We start from the raw sequence: 13,415 nt of genomic DNA, 5'->3' as shown, positions 1-13,415 counted from the left end.
AAAGTAGATAGAACTGACCACCTCCCCTTAGATCGAACCAGAAACTTCTCTCCAAAGTATGAAATCCATCCAGCTGTACCACAGCTAAACTTTTCAAACATACCATTTCTCACCAAGTGGTTCAGCAGGCCACACGCAATGATTCCTTCACACCTGAAGTCATTCATCAATGAAGAAGTCGTTTCAAATACGTTATAACAAAGCAAGCTATCGTGCCCACCTCCAGGCATTAAGTACAGTAGTTTATTTCAGCTTAGCATTCATACAATAAATTAGACTGAAATAGCAGGGTAGTGTCTCTTGTGGCACTCAACACACAACCAGCCCAAATGATCTTATAATCATCTGTCCCAGTACATCAAATGCAAAGAAGTGACTTTAATTTGGCCTGCTGACTTGGTGACTGATGAACTAACAATAAGCAAATGCTCTTTTCTTCCTTTCTTTTGGACTTTCCACTGTTTCATCCAGCTTTGGTGGGTTTGCTTTAACGAAGCTGGTAAAGACCAGCTAGTGATCCTACTGGAGAGGGTCTTGTCCCCTACCTTGGCAAAAAGCTGCTGTTCCCGAGTTCAAGGACGGTATGTTCTGGCTGTTCCAAAGCTGTGAAGGAAACGGAGCCCTCCCTCAGTTTTCCAGGGCTTTCAGTATCTATATTGTCTTAATTAGCACATTGTTTGAATCATATATTGGCTTTTATTCTTGCTTACTAGACGTTATGCTAGCTTGTCAGCACTTGAGCTTCTTTTCCTGTCAGCCTCTAGAAGTTTGATCCTGGCCTCAGGCATATTCTGATCTGGTTAAAATTATATTTTATAGCCATCACAATACCAATTACCGCCAATACAGGTTAACGATTCTATGCGAGAGTTCACTGAAATCGCATAGAAAACGTGTAGGGGCTATTCCTTACACCAAGAGGGCAGAGCAGAGAGGGACACTCGGATCCCCACAAAACCAGACCCCAGATCTGTCCCAATGGCCCCAGGGAATCCGCCAGCCCTGGTCACAGTGCCCACGGACACAGACTTCAGCAGGGGCATCGCCCCCACCCCAGGAGCTTATGGACACAGGCTACTTTTAATGACATTTCTGATTGCCTTCAGGAAAGAAAAAAACATACAGGCCCAGAAACAAATAAAAATAGCGTCCCATATTTTTGTCAGCCATGCCTTGCACTAACCTAAGCCTGACCTCGGTGTCAGTTTGGGGATTGCCCGCCCTGACCACCCTCCTTCCTCTGACATGGTAGTGCCCCATCCAGTACTGCTAACACCACTTCAGCAGGTTGAGCCTACATGGTGCATAATTCTGACAAAAGGGACATTAAGAAACGTTAAAGTGCCTGTCAAGCAGGGCGGGAGGGAGGCCCAGTGGGAGAGAGCAGCATATTCTAGTGATCTCTAAAAGCCAGGAATGCCTGAAATCTCCTCCCGAGGTATGACGGCCATTCTTTTTTTGGCCTCAGGCATGTCACTCATTGTTCTCTTCAACAATTTGGAGATGATATTTGGCTGGCAGAACGTTTTAATTTAATTTATTAACAAAATTAATAGAAGAGCAGGGTTTTAACCATGAAAGCATTATGAAAACCAAGTGCTATTGTAGGTAATCTCTTTCCAGTTGTCTCAATTTGTTTCACAGCAGAAATTACAACATATACCCACTGGATTTTTTGGCAGTTAGAATTCCACATCTTTTCTGCTAGGGTTACACATTTTCCAGCTACAATCTGATCTTAAGGAAAAGACAAAAAAAAAAAAAGGCTCGCTGAAACTGCACTGTTTACTATAACCAATACTATCTTTTTAAAGCCCTTTTACATTTAATGTTTTGACAGGCACCTTTCACCAGTTGCTGTGCTGTGAATATTCATTTCACCAGATAGACCACACTGGCATCCACAGAAGGATCCAGAAAGAAAGTTAAATATGCTCTCTCTCGCATCCAGACAGAAAGAACAACAGCGAAACATTCTGGGGAAGCCACATAGCACATTACTGACTTATGACATTTATCAATGTTAGATGACTACATTAGGCCTCTATGTTAGCAGACACAAAGGAGTGGTTAAAATAGCATGTTGAAAGAGTCATTTGGCTCTCTGAAGTGGAGATAAAACTGAAGATAAAGCAAGTCATTAGTTAACATGAATAAGGTCTATGCAGCTTTTTGTAAGAACACTTAAAAGATCTTAGATCTTAGTAACAGGTATGGCATTACTTCACTATCAGGGCCAAAAAAAATGTATCCTCCCCATGTTTTCTGCTTCACAGCTACTTTCCATCCCAGAGAGAGTTCACCCACAGCAAAATGATTTTTCATGCATGCATTAGAGCAGGCACTCCAGCAGAACTCTCAAAACAAAGGCACTCACTGAAATCTGGCACTGATTTTCAGAGCTGCTGAGCACTTAAGGTTTCCAGTGATAGCAGTAAGAGACCAGGATTATAAATATCAGCCTGTAGGTTCTTATTCTGAAGCCTATCTATCAGAAATATAGCTACTTTTGCCTCCTCTTTTTATCCCATGAGTTCTTGGCTGTCAAGATGAATAATTAAAAAGACTATTTCAGTCAACTTTCCTATCCACATTACAGACTTTTTCAGCTGGTTCATTCCTCTTGTGATCTTGCTGTTTTTTAGCAAATACAGCAGGGAACAGTTTATGCATTTGTTTTATAGCTGTCCCGCTGGCTATGTGGAATAAAATCACTGCAATTTACCAATCCGATCCACTTTCTTTGTTAGATTAGCTCAACTTCACCTTCACTTCTGTTTGGTGTGCCTGAATAAACGTACAGCTGTATAAGCTTGCATCTGCACACCGCTGACACAAAGGCAGGATCCAACAAGACGGATAATAAACAGAAGCAGAAACAGGCAGTGCTATGCCCAGCCTTCCACAGCAAAAGCACCTGAGATGAACTCAAGAGACTGGAATTACCAGAGATGCACTCAGTGCCTGGCACTGAGCTCCTGTGAGCAGACTGCGGGATGCTCCCCGTTGCTGCCAGACTTAGGATCTCTCTGCCTCAAGCATGGCTGGCCTGAAGGAGGTAACTTCCTGAGCACCCTGCAAATGATGTTCCCTTTATAAAAATTTAACATTTTCCTGTGTTTGGCCATTCAGGTGGTGCCAGAGGGGATAGTCATTGGTGGGTGTCCAAGAGCAGGTGTAATCAAACACACTGCTAACTGCTGGGAACGTTCATTTCCCTGCTGTTCATGGAACATCTCGGGAGATCTCCAGAAGCAAATATGTCCTAATTAATAAATATTTGAGCGGCAGAATCTCCCAAGGAATTTGCCCAGAGCCTGCTGAATGTTAGCTCTTGATACAATGGCATTTACTGCGTGGCAAAATTTAAAAGGCACTCTGAAGATTTAAAGCAAAAAAAAAAAACATATATATATTTATGTCAGACCCTACTCACAGCGGCCATAAGAGCCCCGCATGTGGATTTCTTATACCATATGAGGAAGAAGTTGGTAGAGAAAGAGGCAAGCGATCTGCACGGGGCTGTGCTGTGGAGGAGGCAGCCTGACCCGACACCACCTCAGAGCGAGCCTCGCAGCTGCGGGGAGCACAGCGCCAGAGCCTATCGCTGACCCAAATGCCGCCGAGCGAATGATATCCCAGAACTTGGCATCCAAATCCTGCAGCTACCAAACACACCCTGCTCGAGGCCACAGCTGTCAATTCTCCACCTAGACAGAGACACGGAGAGAAGAGCAGTGGGGAAAAAAAAGGCAGGGGCACTAAGCGCAAGCAATAGCCCACATTATATTAAAGTTTCAGATAGTGGTTGTCCATTCCCCAGAGGTAGATCCTGTCTTGCTTGTGGGAGTGTGAACACAGAGGCTCTAGCTCAGACTTGAGGAAAGAGTTATTTCAGAAAAGGGGGAAAAAATATTTTAGCATCGATTGCTTAGCCGCCTGTGTCCTGCAAAACTCTGCTGCTCCTCAGAAATCCCCAAAAAGTACCTGTAGGAGTCAGAGAGAACATTATTCCCAATAAAATCATTTTTGAAGAAAAATGGCACAACCTAGGAGAAGATTGGTCTCAGGGACTGAGACCACTGAACACTGGGTTAAGCATTAAGGACCGGGGAAAATAATTTTGCAACAGCCTGGCGTACCAGTGATTGCAGAACCAGCAAACAGGACTGCAAGCAAAGTGTTCACTAACAATCACATACATTCTTACAAAACGTCTACTCAGCAGCATGGCAACGAGCAATGTCTGCCTAGCTGAAGAGTGAGCAAACAGGCTGCTGAAAGATACAGCTACCTCCTTCAGAGCTGCCAGCACGTATTGGCTGGGGTAGCCTTTGACTTACGCTAGGCTGTCAGCTAGCAAGCCACAAAAAGCAATGGTACAATCAGGCACAGTTAGACTTTGCAAATTAAAATGTCTGTGCATGTACAGACAAACTGTGTGCCTGCTGTAACCACGTGTGCAGGGTATTGCAAGATGCCTTCATCCCATCAACATCCCTGCCACTGCTTTCCTGAGTGCTCTCGGCATACTGAGTATGATTTCTGCGCTTCACTAATCCCCTTTTGTAGTAAAAAAGGATCTATGCTTCTCTTTTGCTTGAAGGAAGGATATTTGTAATTTAAGAGTTGTTATAAAGTACCCTGAGATCCTGGTATGTAAGGTAATATTTGAAATTGTAAAGTAATTGTTTATTACTGCTAAGGTCACAAACAGAACAAATTAGGCCATCAAACAGAAGAAAAAAAACATAATTTGGGTTGGTATGTTTTTTTGAATCAGAAATAAAGAAATAACCATCTTCCCAAGTTTTGTTGCAAAGTACTGAAAACTTCTAAATATCACGTATTTGTTACTCTTAGCACAAATGAAAGTCTATTTCTATATAGAAAAGTACAGAATCACAGAATCACAGAATCACAGAATTTCTAGGTTGGAAGAGACCTCAAGATCATCGAGTCCAACCTCTGACCTAACACTAACAGTCCCCACTAAACCATATCCCTAAGCTCTACATCTAAACGTCTTTTGAAGACTTCCAGGGATGGTACGAAAAAATACTCCTCCTCACAGGAGAGAGGTAACTGCTTATACTTCATTTCTACTGAAAACCATCACGCTACTGCAGAAACTTCTCTTTCTCAAAGTGCAAAGTTGTTTTATTATAATAAAATTCCTGTTAGTGCTAAGAGATAAACCCAGAGAAGCCCTCTGTGATTTTACTAGAGCGAGCATGCCACATCAGTAGCAACACAATGGCTTGCAGAAAGTAATAAGGGAGTGTTTCTGAGACTCATTGCCTTATACATGACACCAAAAAAAGGTTCACTCTCTGAAATCATTTCACAAGTTACCAAACTGAAAACACAATTATAATGAATAGAGTAGTTAATGCAAAATCACCATTTTAAAGATCTACCCCAATTTGTTACAGCATCTTTATTAAAAACTAAAGAGCTTTAGGGCCACTCTCCATGATATTAAAATCCTACTGCAGTTAAGGTCAACTGGGCATTAGGACAAAATTATAAAATGAAGTACCCACCCAAATCCTTCTCAGTAACGCCTGTATGAAAAGGTTTGATGTACCCCTTGGGCAGTGTATTGAAAATTAGCCGTAGGTGCCAGAAACAAGACTCTAGTAAGGAGAGAGGGGCACGGGAATTCTATTCTGAGAGTTTGCATGTGTTTCCCAACGCTAAAGAAACCTCTCCATTTGTGCCCTTGCGTTTGGCTGCCTTATTTATAACTGAGCTGATGGGCAAGGCAGAATGCATCACATGCAGAAGCTGAAATACCTAAAATACCTGTGCCAAGCAGTAAAATTGTAATACCATCTACGTATCTCTAGACAGACTTATAGAAGGACCTACCTTACGGATGTTGGCATAGAAGTCAGAGAGGCTGATTCCTGCATAAATTCTCAGTGCTCCTAGCTGCTCAGTGCTGCAAAACATGCGGACCAAGGGCAGGGCGGGTACTCTCCTCAAATGTTCTTGGATCACAGGCTCATCTTCACGTTCCAGGATTAAATACCCAGGGTGACAGCGCTTTGCTTCCAGACACTGAGGAGAAACTGATCCTGAGCTAACCGAAGTCAATATCAAACTCCCCATAGACTGCATTAAAATCCCATTGGATTAAACATACTTTACAGAAGGGGCAGTTTCTCATCTAAAACATCCACACAGCTCTAAATAAGCACATTTCCTTTTTCCTCCCACAGAAATCAAAAGAGAGCAGGGCCTTGGGTAAGAGAATATCTTAACTGTATGGTCTCCATCAGCCACTGAAGTATTTTTTAGACCTGTATAATGTACTGCAACCCTGATACTCAGAAATAACATAAATATTAATACATATTTCACAAAATAATAGCGAGATTAAAGGTAAAATAAAAGGAACTTTTGATTAAGTCTCTGGATATGATTTTCAGGTTATGTAATTTTACACCTGTCCCAAACACATTGCCACTGTGCGAGCGTATGAAATGGACATTTCTTTTCTCAAGCTTGTACCCAAGACAGGTCCCAGCAACACATGTTAACCAGCAAGCAATATCAAAGCTCCTTGTCTTCTGCTGCCACTGACAGATGCTGTTCAGTTACACGACAAAGCAATTACACCTTGAGAAATGATCAGTCATTAAAAACTCTTCAAGTCATAGCATTGTGTGGATCAGGTACTCCGCTATTACTAATGCTTTTGTCAGAAGATGAAGGTCTCTTAAGTGGAGAAAGATTCAAAAGAGGAAAGCATCATAAATCTTTAAGATTAAAAGCCTGTATGGTTGCATGGCTGTTAAGAGCACTTGCTACAGCTGCACCCGAGAGGGATAAATGGTAACATTAATATTTCACTTCACAGTGATTTCACCAGGACCCATCAGATTAAGTGCATGGTCAAATTCAGACAAACACACAAATAGAAGACTACCACGTCTCAGGTTTACATGTTAATACAGATTAATTTAGGATGAAAACTTACCTCCAAATTTGTGGCGACTTCTCCTAATTAACAATCTGGTCTATTCCTCGAAGTAAGGTGGCCAACTTTTACTAGCTTAGAATATGAAAACAAGTCTTTCTGATGCAGCAAAGTCCTTGGCTACCAGTGCTCAGGGAAAGTGGTAAGGGCTTGAAGCAATACTCCAGATTTGAATGCTAAGCCCCAAGCAATTGCTTTTCTGAGACCCTCTTGAACAGCACTGTTACGGAGAAGCAGAATTTCCACAAAACTAAAAAATGCAGTCAGCCAATGCCAGAGAAGGAAACGGTACGGTACGCTGTAAATGGCAGTCGCTTTACCTTTCTGCAGCCTCATTACTTAGGCAATGGACATGTCAAACTCTGTGAGTAGCAGCTTTGTGGCAGTGCCCCAAGTGTTTCTCAGAAGCTGCTGACCTCTGAGGATGGTGGAACTGCAGACAAACAAAGAGCTCCATGCTTTTGCACAAACGCCAGGCAGAACACAGGTTCCTGGTAAGTACCTAGACCAGCTCATAAAAATGTGAATAATTTTATTTGTCTGTAAATATCAGTGGTTATTTACACACATCAGATTTTTTACAGCAAGGTAAAAAGACAAGATTCAGTTGCATTTGCACAGGCTCCCTTATCACGTGAAAAAAGCTTGGTCATCTACAGCCTCCTTAATAGATGGTCAGTGATACTTGGAGACTTTCCTGGTATCATCATTTTCTGAGATGGGTTTTAAACCCATTAGTAAGGAGTATTTTGTCTAGCTATTGCTATTCCATCAATGCAGCAAGTGGCTTGTGATCTACTTGTCACAATGTTGAAATTATCGAGACGTGGAAGCATCCTCTGAATCTCCCATGGCCCAACATCTCGGCAGGCACTCTCCTTATTTGTGTGTATTTATTTTTGGTGTTTGAAAGCTGCCTGAAACAATGTGCAAAGGGATTCGTCTCACTGTAACTGGAATACTGCTCCATGAACTATTGGCATCAGCTGAAATGGCTGTGGGCTTACAAATATCATCAAATGCCAGTTCCCAGGATGTGGTCAATAAGTTATTTAGAGCATCTTTTCAGAACCCCTTCCTCTGTTTTATCCCCAGCCCACGCAAGGTCGGCATCACACAGTTCAAAAAGAGCATGGCCTTTTGTGGAATTTACTCCAAATATTCATCAGAGGAAGAAACTTCATCACTTCAGATATATTTTTAGGTGGCGATATTTGACTTCAACTTCCTCCAGGCCTGTCCCCCTGCCCTTTTGATGAATCACAAGCTATCCAAACTGTAACAGGGTTCCTAAAGTAAAAGTTTGGTGAATTCACCCTGACAAGAATTCCTATCAGTGCGCAGGATCAGAATATACAAAAGGATATGCTTTGACTCTGAGAGGTCCTTTAGAAGTACATCACCTTGATAGTTTATTTCTCTGCTCTGTTTCAGTAAGAATGCTGAAGCAATTTCAGTCTCAGTAAGACTGAAAATCTTTCAGGCAGCGCTGTCCACTTTCACTCCAGCTGTCTGGCTGGCTGGCAGTTGCTGTTGAATACTGTCCTAGCTGTTCTAACTTAATGTGTGGTCCATCTCATTCGTCTTAGTTCTGCTAGGCTCCTTTGATGGCAAAGATGTCAATCACACAGCTCTTTGGCTATGTAGCTTCATCAGATTCAAGTAGCCAACTTCTTTCTTTCCTTCAGCCCAAGTTTAGGGCTCTCCCTTCCACAAGGGAAGACTGCTTCTACAAAGCAGTCACCTCACCTACTGATTTAATATTAAATGTACTGCACAGGTCTTGTATAAGACAACTGTCTTTTGTCCCCTATACCAAATTTCTTTCAGCTCCACAGAGGATCCTTTTATTGGAACTGGCTCATTCTCAGTACTCGTCCTCCTTGCAGTTCTTGCCTGCAATGTTATAAGCCAAAAGACTGACATATTCAGTATTTCCACACAGAGAACTGAGTGCTCTTCAGCAGGGTGTTTTTATTTTCTGCTTGATGTCACTTCTGTGTTTCCTATAGGAATTTTTAATTTGCTAATCATGCATTCTCCTTCAGCACAGCCCTTTTGCTTAGGATCTGTTTGATCAGGTTTCCAGTTTAATGCTCTCTTCCAAGGCAGACTTGCACGTAAGTATCTATATCATAAATTCTTGTTTCATATCCCAACCACCAAAACTATTGTTTGTGTGTTCTGCTTGTGCTGAGCTCCTTTCCAAAGGTTTATGTACTGATTCTGGGCCTTTCCAGTCTTTTATAAAAAAAAAAAAAAAAAAAAAAAAAAGTAATCATTTAACCATTACTCTGTTTTTGGTGGTTTGCTTGTTTTTTGGCATCACAATGCTGATCAACCCTTGAAAAAAAATTCATGACTATTCATTTCTTTATGAAGGCCAGAGAGCTTTAAGAATTAACTTTTCTTCTCCAATATCATTTGATCCACACACTTCACTTCTATGCAAATCTTAATTAATACGATACTGAAAACTTTATTCAGTTTGTGACAAGCCAAACTTTTCTTTGAAACACTTCACATTGAGGCAATGTGTAGAAATAAGTCATTGTTGGATACACTGGAAAATGTCACTTTTTTCTATCAAGAGACAAAGAATTTTATTAGCTCTCCTTCCAAACCTCTCTTCATGAATTCCCTGTTATAAAGAAATAGTTCGTGTAGATTTTGGACAATGTCTATTCAATCATTGTGCCTGACCAAAACAAAGAACGTTATTTTTCTGGCTTGTGAAAAACGTGGCTTGCATTGTTTCTGCTGCTGATTACCCTATCCAAAGAGAATGTCTGCTCCTCGGTCAAAGCGTAAAGAATGCTCAAGCAAGCTAAGGAACAAAAAAGCAACACTTTTGTGAAGAAAAATGTGCCTGTACCCCTCTAGGGAAATTATTTCCTGATGTTGAGAAATAATTCGAGATGATCAGCCTAAAATATGAGCTTTTTTTTTTTTTTTTCTTTTTAGTATAATTCAGAATGATTGGCAGAGACCTCTAGGAATTGAGTGTTTTGTGCATATTGATGCAATGCAGACATGGCAGCAAGCGCTGCAAATGCAAGGTGCAAGTGATTCTTAGCCATGAAGTTTGAGTTCCAGAACAAGCAGGAGTGTTACAATTCCAGTGTTCACCCTCCTGCTTCAGAAGGAAGGAAATCACTCCACCACATCACTTTCACGTGAAAGAACAAGAAATGCCGAAGTATTTTCCTTTTCTAAATCAATCAGTGAGAAAACAGAACACGTTTCTCAAGACCTAAGAGCGTGCTCTGCAAAAACACCCACAATGTCATTCATGAGTAATCTGAAGCTAGCAGTACGCTGCAGGATTAGTCTAACATGGAATACTCTATAAAAGGTCGAATAAAGATAAAAGTTGAAAGAATTTCAGGAAAGAGTGATATTATTCTGAATTTAATTTGCCATGCCTTTAGCTGGTTGTTTACCGTACTCTCATATTGACCTCTTTCTCCCTCCATGATTTAAACTTCCACATGATCTTAACCACAAGAGACTGGGCTATGAAACAACAAAAAAAATATAATTGGTATGGGTTATTTTTGGAGGCTCAAATGCTTGGCCACATTTTAGCAGCATAAAATTCAGGACACATGACTCAGAAGTTGATCCGATCAGCCCAAGGCATTAGACTTGAGCGTCAATAATTAAACCAGGTTCTTACAGAAAAATGCACTTAGCAGTATTGGACTTAATTTCCCTTTTCTTCAACAAAGGTATAATTGTTTCAGAGACTGGAAAATATTACAAAGCAGACTGCACATATTGTTTTGGTCCTGTTTACCAAAACAATATTAAACTGGGAGAATAAACATGAGAGAGTTAAGCAAAAACATGATTTTGAGATTTGTTTACGAATTTACCTTTTGAAGGATTAGAGAAACAGCTGTGTGAAGACTCCACAGGATTTCTACAACTGCTTGTCTAAACGGAATGGAAAAACTAAAAACATACCAATGTTTGGATTACTGAATAAGCAAGCCATTGAATTTACAGCATAGGTGCACTGAATCTACTAATAACTGTCATTTTGGATTGTTCTTACTTTCCATCTAGTCCAGTAGCACATCCCAGGTACCAACAGCCAGTACCAGAGGCCTCAGAAGAAACTACTTCAGCTCTGAGCCAGGTAACACTAGAATACTCTCTGTTCCTGCTCTCAATCCACACATGCATAAAGTCCTTCCTCTCCTGCATTAAGAGAGACAAAAACATTCCATTGTAGTCTTCTCTGGACATGAAATATTTTACCAAGTCCTCTCAGTCACCTTTCCATTAAAAGAAAAACAACAACCCTATGCCACTAGCAAATTCCTTCCACCCCTCCTTAAAAAGATGTGCCAAATCTTTTATTACTCATCACTTCCAGAATAAAATATTTTCTTGTCAGAGTGTCTTCTATAAAACGTGTTAATTACCACATTGTGGGTAAACTGGTATTCCACTGTTATGAGAGGTTACAGTTGTTTGTACAGTCAGCTCCTTCCATAACACTCTTAAGTCAGTCAAGTGTATTTCAAAAATACCAGACTTTAAGTTAGACCAAATATATTAAACATACATACCTGACAAGTGCTACTAAACTTCCTGCAATAGTTGGAGCAATTTCACATTCTTTTCTAAACACAAGATTGGGATGTTATTTCATTAAATATATCTTTTTTTTTTTTTTAATGCAGTCTTGGGAAAGACAATATCTTTTTGTTCACAGTTGCTTTCTGCACTACCCATTGAATAAAATCCCATACTGAATGATGATAAGAAAAGTACACAGCATTCTAGAGAGGCTTCTCTCCTTGCCATTCACTGTTTCAGACTGATATGTCAGCTTGGATTTGCCACTGTTTAGCAAGGGAGCCTTTGAGATATGTAAAAAATAGTCTATAAAAATGAGACATTAAAATGCCTCCATTCTAACACAAATTCTGATCTTCTGAAATTCAAAGGTGTTTTTTTTTTTCACTGATTTAAAGAGAAAATTGAAAACATTTATTCTATCGAAAACTTTACTTTTCAGCAAAAGAAAGTGACAGCACTAGCCTGGAGCTTCTGCAGCTGCCTTGAACACCTAAAACAGCGGAATGCATTCTGTGAGAGAAGGCATCCACGTCAGCAGTCCACAACCAATTAGATAACTAAAAAGGGTTTGTTTTGACATTTCGTCTGTGCCCATGGAGGAAATTCAAACTGGTCTACCTTCTAGCCACAAGTCTAACAAATGGGTTGAATTTTAAAAGAAAATCATGGATCACAACAGACTATTGTGGTGCATTACATCTAGGATTCGTACCCCAGCCAGAATTGCTACTGATGCATACCCCTCTTTGTTGAGGGGAAAAGAAAAAAAAAGCATAAATTACTCTCCCCTTTTCAGTCGATAGGCAATACACTTCAAAAAGCTCTCACAACTTTCACTGGGACACAGGCTTTAATACCAGCTTCAAGTAAATTCTTTAAATTTCGCAGTGCCCTTGTTGCATGCTACAATTTTATAGCTGTCCCCACCTTGTCAGAACTGTGTGTGTATATGGAGCTCCACTCATAATATGCAGGCAGAATCCTCATCGTATTTTTATCGTTACCTGTCTGCAGATATCCACACACCCTTGCCGTGTATGTAGCAGAACTGCAAGCAAGAGTTTCTAATACATGGTACCAGCATTCCTTAGTGTATTACACCTCCAGGTTTCTCAGTCTTCTTTTTGTATTTTCTCTCATTTCTTCTCTGACTTCCTCTTATATTCAACAGCTATGCTCATAGCATACAGTCTAAAGCTACAAATGAAGAAGGAAGGGTCAGACAAGTACACGGTCATATATAAAAGCAATGCTTTATTTTCACACCAAAACAACTACCTTTTTAATTACTTCCAGGAAAAGGTAATGAGTTTAAAGTGTCCTCTGTTTAATCTATTATAAACAGCCCAAGTCTGAATTGTTTTGCTATTACATTTTCACAGTATACATGAAAGAGTTTTCTTGGGTGGGAAATTAGGAAAGAAAAGCATGAGAATCTTACAATAGTGCAAGGAATACAAATACAGAGTCGACTGCAAGCAAAAGCAAGGACTAAACGAGATGCGCCTAAAGTTTGGCTTAGTAAGTGCACCTTGAAGACAGGATTGTGGTCAACTCTAAGTGCTGAGACCCGCTGAAGTTTTCAGTAAAAATGGGGTCTATTCAGAATTCAGCTCAGTTATTTGATTAACCATCCAATTTTGACACACCCATTGCAGGTAACGTATAAAAAAAAAAAAAAAAAAAAAAAAAAAGATCTAGACTTTTTAGTGAAACACAGAATGAACTGAGCTAATAAAGTGCAAAAATATATGAAAGGCGATAGATAACCATTGGTCAATGCCTCTCCAGTTATTCCTACCAGCCAAGCATAGATTATGATCCTCAACTATTC

General features: G+C 40.4%; 1 protein-coding gene across 1 annotated transcript in view; it reads right to left on the bottom strand.

The window, feature by feature from the left end:
• Window positions 1-5,982, bottom strand: part of EGF (epidermal growth factor) — a 68,810-nt gene extending 62,828 nt beyond the window's left edge. Inside the window, exon 1 of the mRNA XM_068681972.1 lies at window positions 5,875-5,982. The gene's annotated coding sequence lies outside the window, so the exon portion shown is untranslated. The remainder of the gene's footprint in view (window positions 1-5,874) is intronic.
• Between the last annotated feature and the right edge of the window lie 7,433 nt (window positions 5,983-13,415).

This window comes from Anas acuta, chromosome 4, assembly GCF_963932015.1.
Source record: "Anas acuta chromosome 4, bAnaAcu1.1, whole genome shotgun sequence".
NCBI lineage: Eukaryota > Metazoa > Chordata > Aves > Anseriformes > Anatidae > Anas > Anas acuta.
This window is presented reverse-complemented; position numbering and strand designations above follow the sequence as displayed.